General features: G+C 36.0%; 1 long non-coding RNA gene across 1 annotated transcript; it reads right to left on the bottom strand.

The window, feature by feature from the left end:
- Positions 1-210: 210 nt before the first annotated feature.
- LOC124888447 lies at positions 211-10,141 on the bottom strand. Its single transcript, XR_007046582.1, has 2 exons — positions 9,466-10,141; positions 211-666 (listed from the first exon to the last, which is right to left on the bottom strand). It is a non-coding gene; the product is annotated as an uncharacterized LOC124888447 (long non-coding RNA).
- Positions 10,142-12,625: the final 2,484 nt, after the last annotated feature.

The raw sequence follows: 12,625 nt of genomic DNA, 5'->3' as shown, positions 1-12,625 counted from the left end.
TACCTTACCTATGTAGAATGTTGTTTGTAAAAGGAATTTGGTTGGTAAGTTATTTCTTGTTAAGACCTATGACTTGTCACTTGTGAGTCTTACAAGCTGGTTTGTGATACAAACTAGGAAGATTCAAATGCAAAAATGGCAATGGAACAGTGATGAAAGCTTGCTAACCAAGAAAGGACGAGAAGAAAAGAGAAAATGAAGAAGTCAAGCTAAAAGATAAAAAACGATATTTTCATTAATGATTTCTTCCACTGCAATACGTACAATGTATAGACTCCACTAATTCTTGGACTCTAGCTAGGATAAACTGAGTCCTAATTCTGACAAGGACCTAAAGTGCTGGAATATTAATTTCTAATTGACTTATTGTAAACAACAAAACTTAATAGCATTACTTAGACAAAGCTCAAACTAACCAACTAATTAATCAACTAACAATCAAGTACTCTTGAACAAGCCTGATGTACAACTCAATTTTGATTTTGTAACATTTCTCTATCCTTAAAAAGAGTCCTTGTCCTCAAGGAAGGAATTGAGGAAACCTGGTCTTCAAGGTTGCGTAATCTTCCCATGTTACTTGTTCAACAAGAATGCCTTGCCACTGAATGAGCACCTGAGCTACAGCTTTGTTCCCTTTCTTTATCATTCTCCTTTCCAAAATCTTCTCTGGTTCCACACAAAATGGACTAGCTATATCAATCACTGTGGGATGATTGAAGGAACTAGGTACCTCATTACATGGTTTGAGTTAAAAAAACATGAAATAAAGGATGCAGAGCTACATGATCAGGTCAGGATAGTTTATAGGCCACAGTTACCACCTTCTACAACACTTGGTAAGGGCCATAGTACTTAGCGAATAGCTTGATGAAAGGCTGGTCTGAGAGAGATAATTGCCTATAAAGTTGGATCCTTAAGTAAACCCTATCTCCTACTTGAAATTGTCTATCAATCCTATCTTTGTTGGTTTAATTCCCCATTATTGGTCGAGCTCGAGCTATATGAAACTTTAGTAGTTGAGTCTTAAACTCTTTAGTAACCAGGCTCCTATCTACTTCTCAATCCATAGACTCCCAGGAAGATAAGGCAAATGCACAGGGGGTTTTTGTCCATACAAATCTTTATAGGGACTTTCCTAGATGGAAGAATAGAATGTTATAATGTACCACAGCTCTGCTAGAGGTAAGTACGCCACCCAATCATGTTGGATATCTGAGCAATAGCACCTTAAGTATTTCTCTAATATTTTACTAACCACCTTAGTTTAACTATCTGACTGAGGGTGGTATGTTGTGGATGTTCTTAGAGTAGCTCCTTGCATAGTAAATAGCTCCTGCCAAAGCCTGCTAACAAATATCGTGTTCTTGTCACTTACTATATTTTCTAGCATCCCATGCAATTTGAAAATCTGATCCATGAATACTTGAGCTACTCCAGCTATAATGTAAGGGTGGGGAGGTGAAGTGACTGCACTAAGTGAACCTATCAACTACTACCATAATTGTGGTCTTTCATCTTAACTTTGGCAACCCTTTAATAAAATCTAAGTTAATGCTAGCCCAAGCAGATGAGGGTATTATAGAGGTTGAATCAATCCTAGTGATGCTACATATCAAATTTACTCCTCTGAAAAGTAGCACACTGTTTGACATACATCACTTCATCCTCCTTCATACCCTTCTAGTAAAATAGAGCAACTATTCTCCTGTGAGTGTTATCCATGCCCGAGTGACCAGATGTTGCAGAGTTATGTCAATTTTGATTAATTTCCTTCCTCAATTGGAGGTCCTTTCCTACAACCAACTTGCCATGCTTTCTTAGCTATTGGTGAATGAAAGTGTAGCCCTTAATTGACTCTCTTTGATCGCTGATCTTGTTTACCAAGCTAGCTAAGTCTGGATCCTTATCCTAGCTATCTTTCATCCTCTAAAATAAGGTAGAATCTACTAGTGCTATTGCTAATATAAAGAGCTCAGTGGAGGGCATTCTTGACAAGGCATCTGCTACCTTATTTTTTCTTTCCTTTTTATATTCTATCATAAAGTCATATTGTATAAGTTTGGCCACCCATTTCATTTGAAACCCTATATGCAACTTCTGATCCAAAAGGTATTTAAGGGCCTTCTGATCAGTCTTCACCACAAAGTGTCTTTCCATCAAATATTGGTTCCACTTGGTGATAGCCATCACTAAAGTTAGTATCTCTTTATCATACACAGATAGAGTCATATGTCTTCCTAATAATCCTTTACTCACAAAAGCTATAGGATGCCCTTGCATCAGCACAACTCCAATACCTAAGTTACATGCATCAGTTTCTACCAGATACATCAAGGAATTGTTTGGTAATACTAGCACTGGGGCAGTAGTTAATGCAACCTTCAAACTGTCAAATGCATTTGAGGCTTTGCTGGACCATTTGAACCCTTCATTTTTAGGAAGTCAATCAATGGTTTTCTAATGATTTCGTATAACCTGATGAACCTTCTGTACTAACAAAGAGCCCCAGAAAACCCCTGAGTTCCTTGACATATTTGGAAATTGGCCACCTCTATACTGTATCTATCTTTCTGTGATCATTTGAAACTCTTTCTACTAATATAAAATGACCAAAGTATTAATTTTACTAGCTCCAAAAGTGCACTTCCCCTTTATAGCATACAACTAATGTTTCTCCAGTAGCTCAAAAGTGATCCTCAAGTGTAGTAAATATTTTTCCAAGCTACTACTAAACACTAAAATATCATCAAAGAAAACTAGTATAAACTTCCTCATATATGCCTTAAACACATGGTTCATTAAACTTTGGAAACTGGAAGAAGCATTAGTGAGGCCAAATAGCGTGAGCATGTACTCATAATACCCTGCATGAGTCTTGAAAGTTGTTTTCTGAATATCTTCATCTGTCATTCTTATTTGGTGATAACCTGATCTAAGATCTATTTTAGAGTAAATCTTTGAACCACCCAACTCATCCAATGACTCCTCAATAATGGGAATAGGAAAATTTTCCTTAATAGTAACCTTGTTGAGAACTCTATAATCTACACAATGCCTCCATGGCCCATCTTTTTTGCCTACAAGCACCATTGGAGATGCATATGGATTGCAACTAGGTTGAATGATCCCCTGATTAAGTTTACTGAACCAACTTATCTATCACATCATTCTGTTGTGAGGAATATTTGTATGGTCTGGAGTTGATTGGATTAGCATTTTGATACAAAGGTATCCTATGATCAAAATGGCCTCTTGTAGGGGGTAGTCCAAGAGGTTCTGAAAACACCTTGTCAAATTGCTTAGTGAGATCCAAAATCAAGGGATGGTCCCCTTGTTCTTCACCTTTTCTCTTCGCTTTAGTCTTGTAAGACCCCGTAAAATGCTAAAGCTTAATACAGTCCTTTAAGAGTGTCAAGGGGGTCCTAGACTTAGAAAATTTTAGCTACATTCCAGACTTAGCTATATTTTGGCCTTCAAAATTTGACAAATTTATGTTGCCATCTTAATGTACTTTAATGGTCCGTAATTTTATTGATTCATGATCAAGAAAGTCAAAAGGTGTTTCCGGACAAGTTTCAGATTCTTTGGAAACTCGTTTAGATCAAGATTGGAAGTCCAAAATAGTGGACCAATGCAATCTTGGTGCGTCGCGTCGCCAATCGCGTTGGTTACCTGTTGTGCGAACTACCAAAGCCAAAACAACTGAGGGTTGACACGTTCATGGCGCACCGCGTCGGGTATAGCGCCGCAGCCCTCAACACGTCGTGTCACTCATAGCGTCAGTGCCCAGTTATTTAGTCATTAAATGTTTGCATTTTTAAGGGCAATTGGGTAATTTTCCCAACCCTATATAAGGCTTAAACACTGGATTAAGCCTCATTTACACCAAAATACACCTTTTTCTCTCAATATTCTCTCAAGAACACATTAGGGTTTTTAATTAGGGATCCAAGTCCAAGAAAATTTCTTTGTGAATCATCAAGAATCTTCCATCTAAGGTATGCATAGTGTTCATTCATGGACTCATTTCGTCTATGAAGCCCAAGAATCAAGTTTTAAATTACAAATTGTGATATTCATTCTATGAATTGAATTGAATTATGTTCATGTGTTGTTGTTGTATGAATTCCAAGATGGAACCTTTATTATGTCTTTATGAAATTAGCTAATATCTGGACTGAAATCATGAAATTGGGTTGAATTGCGAAGTAAGGTTGTATTAAATTCATGCTCATGCCTAAGCCTTAAATCATACAATCTAAGTGTTTGATAAAATACCTAGGAAAATAGAAATTATGCTTGATAGTTAAATTGTGACCCAAGTTATGAATGTACGCGTTCCCCTATATTTAAAATAATTTTCATGAGGATTGTTGTGTAATACAATTGCGTGATGATATAATTATGATATTAAAATGATAAAGTTATGACATGATCATGTGCATTCTAAGCTATATACAAGATTATGATAACCATGTGCTTCATGAAATATCCCTACTGTCGTAGTACGAATTGTTGAAGTTGGCCATGTATTCACGAAAGTCATGCTTTGTCAGTTTTCCTTCTATCGAGTCCTGGGGTTACTTGTATCCAAAAAATATATTTGTGTACCTAAAGCCAGTATCATGTTTCACGATATTCTCAGTCAAGCCATGATCCATAGAAATCAGTCAGACATGTGACTCAAGAAATCTCAGTAAATTCAGAAATCTCAGTAGTATTTTGTCAGTCAACGAAACTCTAAAAAATTAGTCTAGTCTAGTTTAGTTAATTATGTTCAGTATCTATTTAGATGGGAGTAGGAATTAGCACCGAGTGAACCCAAGGATGGGAACTCACCTTTTATATGAGGGTGTGATTCTTAGAAGCAATCCTTGTGTTCCTGAACTACGTAGCCAGCGTAGGTTGAGATACCATAGCCTGTTATATGAGGGTGGATGTGATGGATTAACCTGTTATATGAGGGTTTCCATCGTTCTTACTAGATTTACCTATTATCTGAGGGTTACTCACAAATTTTCCTTACTAGTGGTGCGGTATTGACACTCTTCCAATTGGGGTTACAGATTGGACCCTAACTCAGCTATATTGTGATTATTTGGGGCATGTCGGTTAGATAACTACTTTCCATAGTTTCAGTTATAGAATTAGGACTTCAGGTACAGTCATTCAGCCTCAGTAATAGAACTCAGATAGTTCTACAGAATTCAAGACTATCAGATACAGTCAACTCAGAATAGTACGGAACTCAGCTGGTTCCATCAGAACATAGACTGTCAGATACAGTCGCTCAGTATCAGTTATATCAGTTATACTAGTTTTCTTAGTTATATCAGTTATCAATAACTCATGATACCAGTAATCAATTTCAGGACTGTCAAATATAGTCAATCAGACCAGTTCTTCATAATCAGAACTATTAGAAACAATCATTCCTCTATCAGTAATATATCATCAATTCCCTAGTATTCAGTAGACTCAGTTATCAGTATCAGTAAACCCAGATATTAGTAAATAAGTACTCAAAACTTAGTACCCAGTGTCATTATGGTGTCAATTACAGTTAATTATTCATGCATGTATTCTCACGTTTATGTTATATAGTCATTTAGTATTGTTATTTTTATTGATTCATGGTCAGGAAGGTCAAAAGTTATTTTCGGATAAGTTTTGGATTTTTCAGAAACTCATTTAGATCAAGATTGAAAGTCCAAAATAGTGGACCAACACGATCTTGGCGAGCCACGTCGCCAATCGCATTGGTCACCAGTTGTACAGACTGCCAAAACCAAAATAACTGAGGCTTGACGCGTTCATGGAGCGCCGTGTCGGGTATAGCATTGCAACCCTCGATGCGTCGCATCACTTATAGCATCTGTGTTCAGTTATTTAGTCATTAAATGTCCGCCTTTTTAAGGGAAAAAGGGTAATTTTCCCAACCCTATATAAGGCTTAAACACGGAATTAAGCCTCATTTACACCAAAATACACCCTTTTCTCTCAAAATCCTCTCAAGAACACATTAGAGTTTTCAATTGGGGATTCAAGTCCAAGCAAATTTCTTTGTGAATCATCAAGAATCTTTCATGTAAGGTATGCATAGTGTTCATTCATGGACTCTTTTCATCTATGAATCCCAAGAATCAAGTTTTAAATTACGAATTATGATATTCATTCTATGAATTGAATTATGTTCATGTGTTGTTGTTGTATGAATTCCAAGATGGAACCTTTATTATGTCTTTGTGAAATTACGCTAATATGTGGACTAAAATTATGAAGGTTGTATTAAATTCATGATCATGCCTAAGCCTTAAATCATGCAATCTAAGTGTTTAAAAAAATGCCTAGGAAAATAAAAATTATGCTTGATAGTTAAATTGTGACCCAAGTTATGAATGTACGCGTTCCCCTATATTTAAAATAATTTTCATGAGGATTGTTGTGTAATACAATTGTGTGATGATATAATTATGATATTAAAATGATGAAGTTATAACATGATCATGTGTATTCTAAGCTATATACAAGATTATGATAACCATGTGCTTCATGAAATATCCCCTACTGTTGTAGTATGAAGTGTTGATGTTGGCCATGTATTCACGAAAGTCATGCTTTGTCAGTTTTCCTTCTATCGAGTCCTGGGGGTACTTGTACCCAAAAAATATAGCTGTGTACCTTGAGCCAGTGTCATGTTTCACGATATCTTCAGTTAAGCCATGATCCATAGAACTCAGGCAGCTATGTGACTCAGGAAATCTTAGTAAATTCAGAAATCTCAGTAGTATTCCGTCAGTTAATGGAACTCCAAGAAATCAGTCTAGTCCAGTTCAGTTAATTATGTTTAGTGTCTATTCAGATGGGAGTAGGAATTAGCACCGAGTGAACCCAAGGATGGGAACTCACTTGTTACATGAGGGTGTGATTCTTAGAAGCAATCCTTGTGTTCCTGAACTATGTAGCCAGCGTAGGTTGAGATACCATAGCCTGTTATATGAGGGTGGATGTGATGGATTAACCTGTTATATGAGGGTTTCCACCGTTCTCACTAGAGTTATCTATTATATAAGGGTTACTCACAAATTGTCCTTACCAGTGGCGTGGTATTGATACTCTTCTAATTGGGGTTACAGATTGGACCCCAACTTAGATATATTGCAATTATTTAGGGCATGTCAGTTAGATAACTACTTCCCACAGTTTCAATTATAGAATTAGGACTGTCAGATACAGTCATTTAGTCTCACTAATAGAACTCAGATTGTTCTGCAGAATTCAAGACTGTCAGATACAGTCAACTCAGAACAGTATGGAACTCGTCTAGTTCCATCAGAATATAGACTTTCAGATATAGTCGCTCAATATCAGTTAAATCAATTATACCAGTTATCTCAGTTATGTCAGTTGTCAGTAACTCATGTTACCAGTAATCAGTTTTAGGACTGTTAGATACAGTCAATCAGACCAGTTCTTCATAATCAAAACTATTAAAAATAATTATTCCTCTATCAGTAATATACCATCAGCTCCCCAGTACTCAGTAGACTCAGTTATCAGTATTAGTAAACCCAGATATTAGTAAATTACTACTCAGAACTCAGTACCAGTGTCACAGTTATAGTTACTTGTTCATGCATGTATTCTCACGTTCATGTTATATAGTTATTTAGTATTGGTTATGAATATGAACCCTTGCATTCAGCCTACCTCACATGTATACCAATACATTCAATCGTACTGACGAATTTGCACTATAGTGTTTTACTTTACGCCATAGGTTCAGAAGCACGAGCTCCAGATCATCAGTAGTATTCCAGTATCTAGCAGTCAGAGTTAGTAGTGAGTCCTCATCCTTTGAGGACATGATCATTATTTTATCATTTCAGTACTTAGTTTATTTCAGTAGTTGGAGTTAGTTGGGGACATGTCCCATCAACTTCTTATTCAGACTGTTTAGAGGCTTTCAGACTATAGTATATTCAGACAGTTTATTTCAGTTTTAGGTATTTCTATACCCCATTTAAATGTTGTTTTATCAAATTTTATGTTTCATATTTGAACCTTATGGCCTTATATCTTATGTTTCTGCATTTATATATGTATATTATGCAGTGTTCAGGTATAGATATTAGTCATGGGTTAGCTTATAGTCCTTTGGGGTCATGAGCATCGTGTAGCATTTTGGGTACGAGATTCGGCGCATTACAAGTCTACATAACTCTTATCATGAAAATTTGATGTACATTGTTAGCTAGCTTAACCAGCTCCTCGGATTTTGTAGTTTTCACCTTGTCAAGTTGTCCCCTTAGCAGACATTCCTTACCTTGATGCTGAAACCTCATCTCTAACTTCTGGAAATTGAAGTACAGATCACCAAGAGGTTTAAGACACTGTACTCCTAGGATCATATCACATGACCCTAGGGGTATGAGCAAAAATTCATCACTGAAGGTTGCATCACCTAAAACCAGGTAAAACCACAAGATTCAGTGGTTTGTCTTACTCCTTTATCAGCTACAATAATCAGTTGAAGCTTCATTATTTGTATATCACCCCTAACTTCTGAGCCAATTCTACCTCTATGAAGTTGTATGTACTGCCTGGGTCTATCATGATGTTGATAGGACACTGGTCATAGTAACCAGTAACTCTCATGCATGATATCCATCCACTCTATTTATATCATTGAGGGAAAACTCACATATCTCTCTACTTCTTTCTACAACTTCTTCATGTTCTACTTCATTCTCAGCATGGGGTTTTTCTTCTGCTTCTTCCACTTTAATTACCCGATCATCACTAAGCTCTATTAAATGTAATAGGGTTGAGGTTATACACTTATGACCTAGTACAAACATTTTATCACAAAAGAAATACAACCCCTTTAGCCTTTTCTCATTTATTTCAGTCTGTGAAATCCATCTGCCCCTGTTAAGATTAAATGATCTATTATAACCAGTGTTCTTGAAATATTAGCCTCCTCCACTATGTGTAGTATACTTTGTCAACTTCAACTGAGCCATTATCTGGGATTCAGTAGTCCTGGTGTAAAGTGCATGGCTTACGGGATTTAACAACAAACCCAAATCTCGGGTTTGAGTCTAGTGATGAACCCATTGATATCATGCTCAGGAACAATGACCAGTCTTGCCATTATTCTATTAAACTCCTCTTAATATTCCTTGACAGAGCCTGTTTGTCTATCTAGTTTAAACTTAGTCATGTGATCCTCATACTCAGCTAAAACCTATCTATTAAAGCATATAAGTATTCTCCCTAGGAGGGAAAGGGTAGTTGACCCTTACTTTTTAAGTAAGATAAATGCCATTCAATAGCCAAATTGTCAAAGTGTAATGCTATTCTTACCTTTTGCCCATGAACAATTTAATCATAGGAAAAGAATTTCTCAGCCTTATACATCCATGTACATAGGTGTGTACCATTAAACCTGGGAAACTCTACCTTAGTCATTGGAGTCATAAACGTCACAAATGAAGGTGCTCCTTATTTTTGCCATCCATTATGATGAAATCTACCCCTGCTTGATGGATTCCCCTCCTTCTTGGTTGTAAGATGAAATTGGTCCAGATTGTAGGTGAAAAGAATGTTGAAAAACCTGTCCTCCCATATAGCTGGGTGCTGATGCAAATTTAGGAGGTCACGATGAAGAGTATTGTTGGTACACACTTGGTCCATCAATGTAACCTCTAGGTGTTTGAAGAAGGGGTGGAGCAGAAGTGGTGACTGAAATTTCTCAAATCAGAGGGTTTCTAGAAGGTGTGTATATCTCACCTCCCCCATCTGTGGTAGTGGCTCCCTTCTCCTTATTACTTCTCTAGGTAGCCTCAATTATTTCCTTCAAGCTAGCAGTGACCTTCTAATATTGTTCCTTTATCTGGTTTTGCCTCATAGTGAAGTTAATCATATTCCGTGTCACCCTCTCTAACATATCTTTAATTTCTTTTAATTCTCTAGCCATTTTTGCTTCTTACAGAGCCTTAGAAAAGTGCTCTGATACCAAATGATACAAACTAGGAAGATTCAAGTGCAAAAATGGCAATGAGATAGTGATGTAAGCTTGCTAACCAAGAAAGAATGAGAAGAAAAGAGAAGATGAAGAAGTTAAGACAAAAGATAAAAGAGGATATTTTCATTAATGATTTCTTCCTCTACTATACGTACAATATATAGACTCCACTAATTCTTGAACTCTAGCTAGGGTAGTACTGTCAGAGTCCTAATTCTGTCAAGGACCTAAAGTGCTGGAATATTAATTGCTAAGGGACTTAATTGTAAATAACAAAATTTAATAGCATTACTTAGACAAAGCTTAAACTAACCAACAAATTTATCAACTAACAATCAAGTACTCTTTAACAAACCTGATGTATTACACAATTTCGGTTTTGTATCAGGTTGAGTGTGAAAACTCATCCAACGTACCAGAATGAGTAAGAGAAGTCCAATTTTTCAAGACATTATAGACAAAAAAAGAAAAGTAATTTTTTTCTTCTTTTATCTTTACTTTGTTGTTCTTGGGTCTGGATGTTGAAACATGACCTTAGTTAATGTTCATATTATATTACTCAACATCTAAGCTTCTTGGATCTTGGTACTGAAAATGTGTATCTAAAATAATATTAGAGTAACTTGTAAAGTTTTCACAGGTTCAAGGTATGAAATACGCCTTTGCATAAGTGTAAGGCAAGATAGCACACAATATACCTTTTTTGTTCGGTCATTCCCCCGATGTTATTCATTTTAATTCTTCACTAAAATTCAACTCAACTTAAAAATTGGAGTATCTTTAGAATTTCTGGGGATTAGCTTGCATTTCGTCTCTACTAATCATCAAATAAAATGTGAATAATTCATTATTATTATTATTATTACTCCCTCCGCTTCAAAAAGAATGACTTACTTTTCTTTTTGGTCCGTTTCAAAAATAATGACCCCTTTTCTTTTTTAGCAACTTTTAAATTTTAACTTTCCACGTGGCATGTTTAAGACCACAAGATTGTAGGATATTTTGGTACATTTGACATATCTTTAATTTAAGACCACAAGATTCAAAAGTCTTCTTTACTCTCTTAAACTCTGTGTCAAGTCAAAGTAGGTCATTCTTTTTAAACGGAGGGAGTATTATTTTGGGAAAAAAAGAGATACTTCTAGTTATGGAATGTATATATTTTGTGGTAAATACGTTGAGTATTATCTATAGTCAAATCCCAAATTATTGAACAAACATTGATGAAAGGGAAAAGGATCAGAAGAATGTTGATGTTACAATTTTCAACAATCATATGGACAAATTAAGTGGGAATTTTCTTATGATATTACTGTCTAAACCATTCAAGAATTGTATATGTTAATTAGAAAGTAATTTACGAAGAAAAATAGTAACACATACAAAAAAGTGGCAAGTTTATCACCTTAGCTTTCATGGACATTTACCAATTTGATTACGTAGTGTATAATGGTCATACAACCATAAGCTGTTAGATTTGAGAGTAATAGGGACATTACTGGTCCATGGCTTAAAAAATGTTGGAATTTTCTTATTGTGGAGATGCTGGAGTGGAGTGAGAATCAAATTCAAATTTATACACTAAGGGCCGTTTGGTTGGGAAACTAGTTTTCCCAGGATTAGTTATCCCATCCTCAAGAGATATAACACTATAATCGCAGAATAAGTTATTTCATGCATTTTATCCCAATCAAACATAGGTTAAGCTCATCCTAAAATTAATCCCAAGATTAGTTATCCCTCGTCCCTCCTACCATAAAGGTGTCATTTGGTAGGAGAGATAAGGATAGCTAATCCTAGGATTAATTTAGAAGAGGAGCTTATCTCATATTTGTTTGGGACAAAGTGCACGGGATAACTCTTCCCGGAATTAGTTATCCCGAGATTATAGTGTTTTTCTTATCCTTCCTTGAGGGTGAGATAACTAATCCCGAGATAACTTGTTTTCCAATCAAACGACCCCTAAAGATTATTTGTATATATTCTATCAATTAGCATGTTATCCGGCCTTTCTGAATAAGGGTGTCGACCAAAATATATATCTTATAGAGTGTGTTTGGTATGACGAAAAATATTTTCCTAGAAAACAAGCTGGTTTCTTACTTGTTTTCTTATGTTTGGTTGGTGGATGGAAAATATTTTATCACGACCCAAAAATCGATAGGTCATGATGGCACTTGTCGCGGCGTACCTTGACAAGTAAGCCTATCACCCAAACTACTACAAAAAGAGGAAAAGAAAAAAAAATCCCAAGGTAAGGCTTCTAGAACGAAGCCGAACCATACAAGTAATTATAACAATGCGGAAAGAATTTATCCAAAATATCAATCATGCCCAAAAACTAGGTGTCAATAGTGTAAGAACTGCTAATACAATTCAAGAGTCAAATACATCAGAAAAATAACCACAAAGGAATAATATTTGTCTCCAAATACTATAAAGACATAACTACTATAGAAAGATAGAGGTAAACTCCAGACGCATGAATGTTCAACCTCTACCTTGGAAGCTCCAACAATCGCTTGAGTCAAGCAAGTTGAGGCACACTCAGGCTAGGACCTGCACCAAAAGGGCGCAGTAGGCATGAGTATGGTC

The sequence above is a fragment of the Capsicum annuum genome, chromosome 11 (assembly GCF_002878395.1).
Source record: "Capsicum annuum cultivar UCD-10X-F1 chromosome 11, UCD10Xv1.1, whole genome shotgun sequence".
NCBI classification, from domain to species: domain Eukaryota; kingdom Viridiplantae; phylum Streptophyta; class Magnoliopsida; order Solanales; family Solanaceae; genus Capsicum; species Capsicum annuum.
Note: the sequence above shows the minus strand (reverse complement) of the source record. Positions and strands in the feature narration are given on the sequence as shown.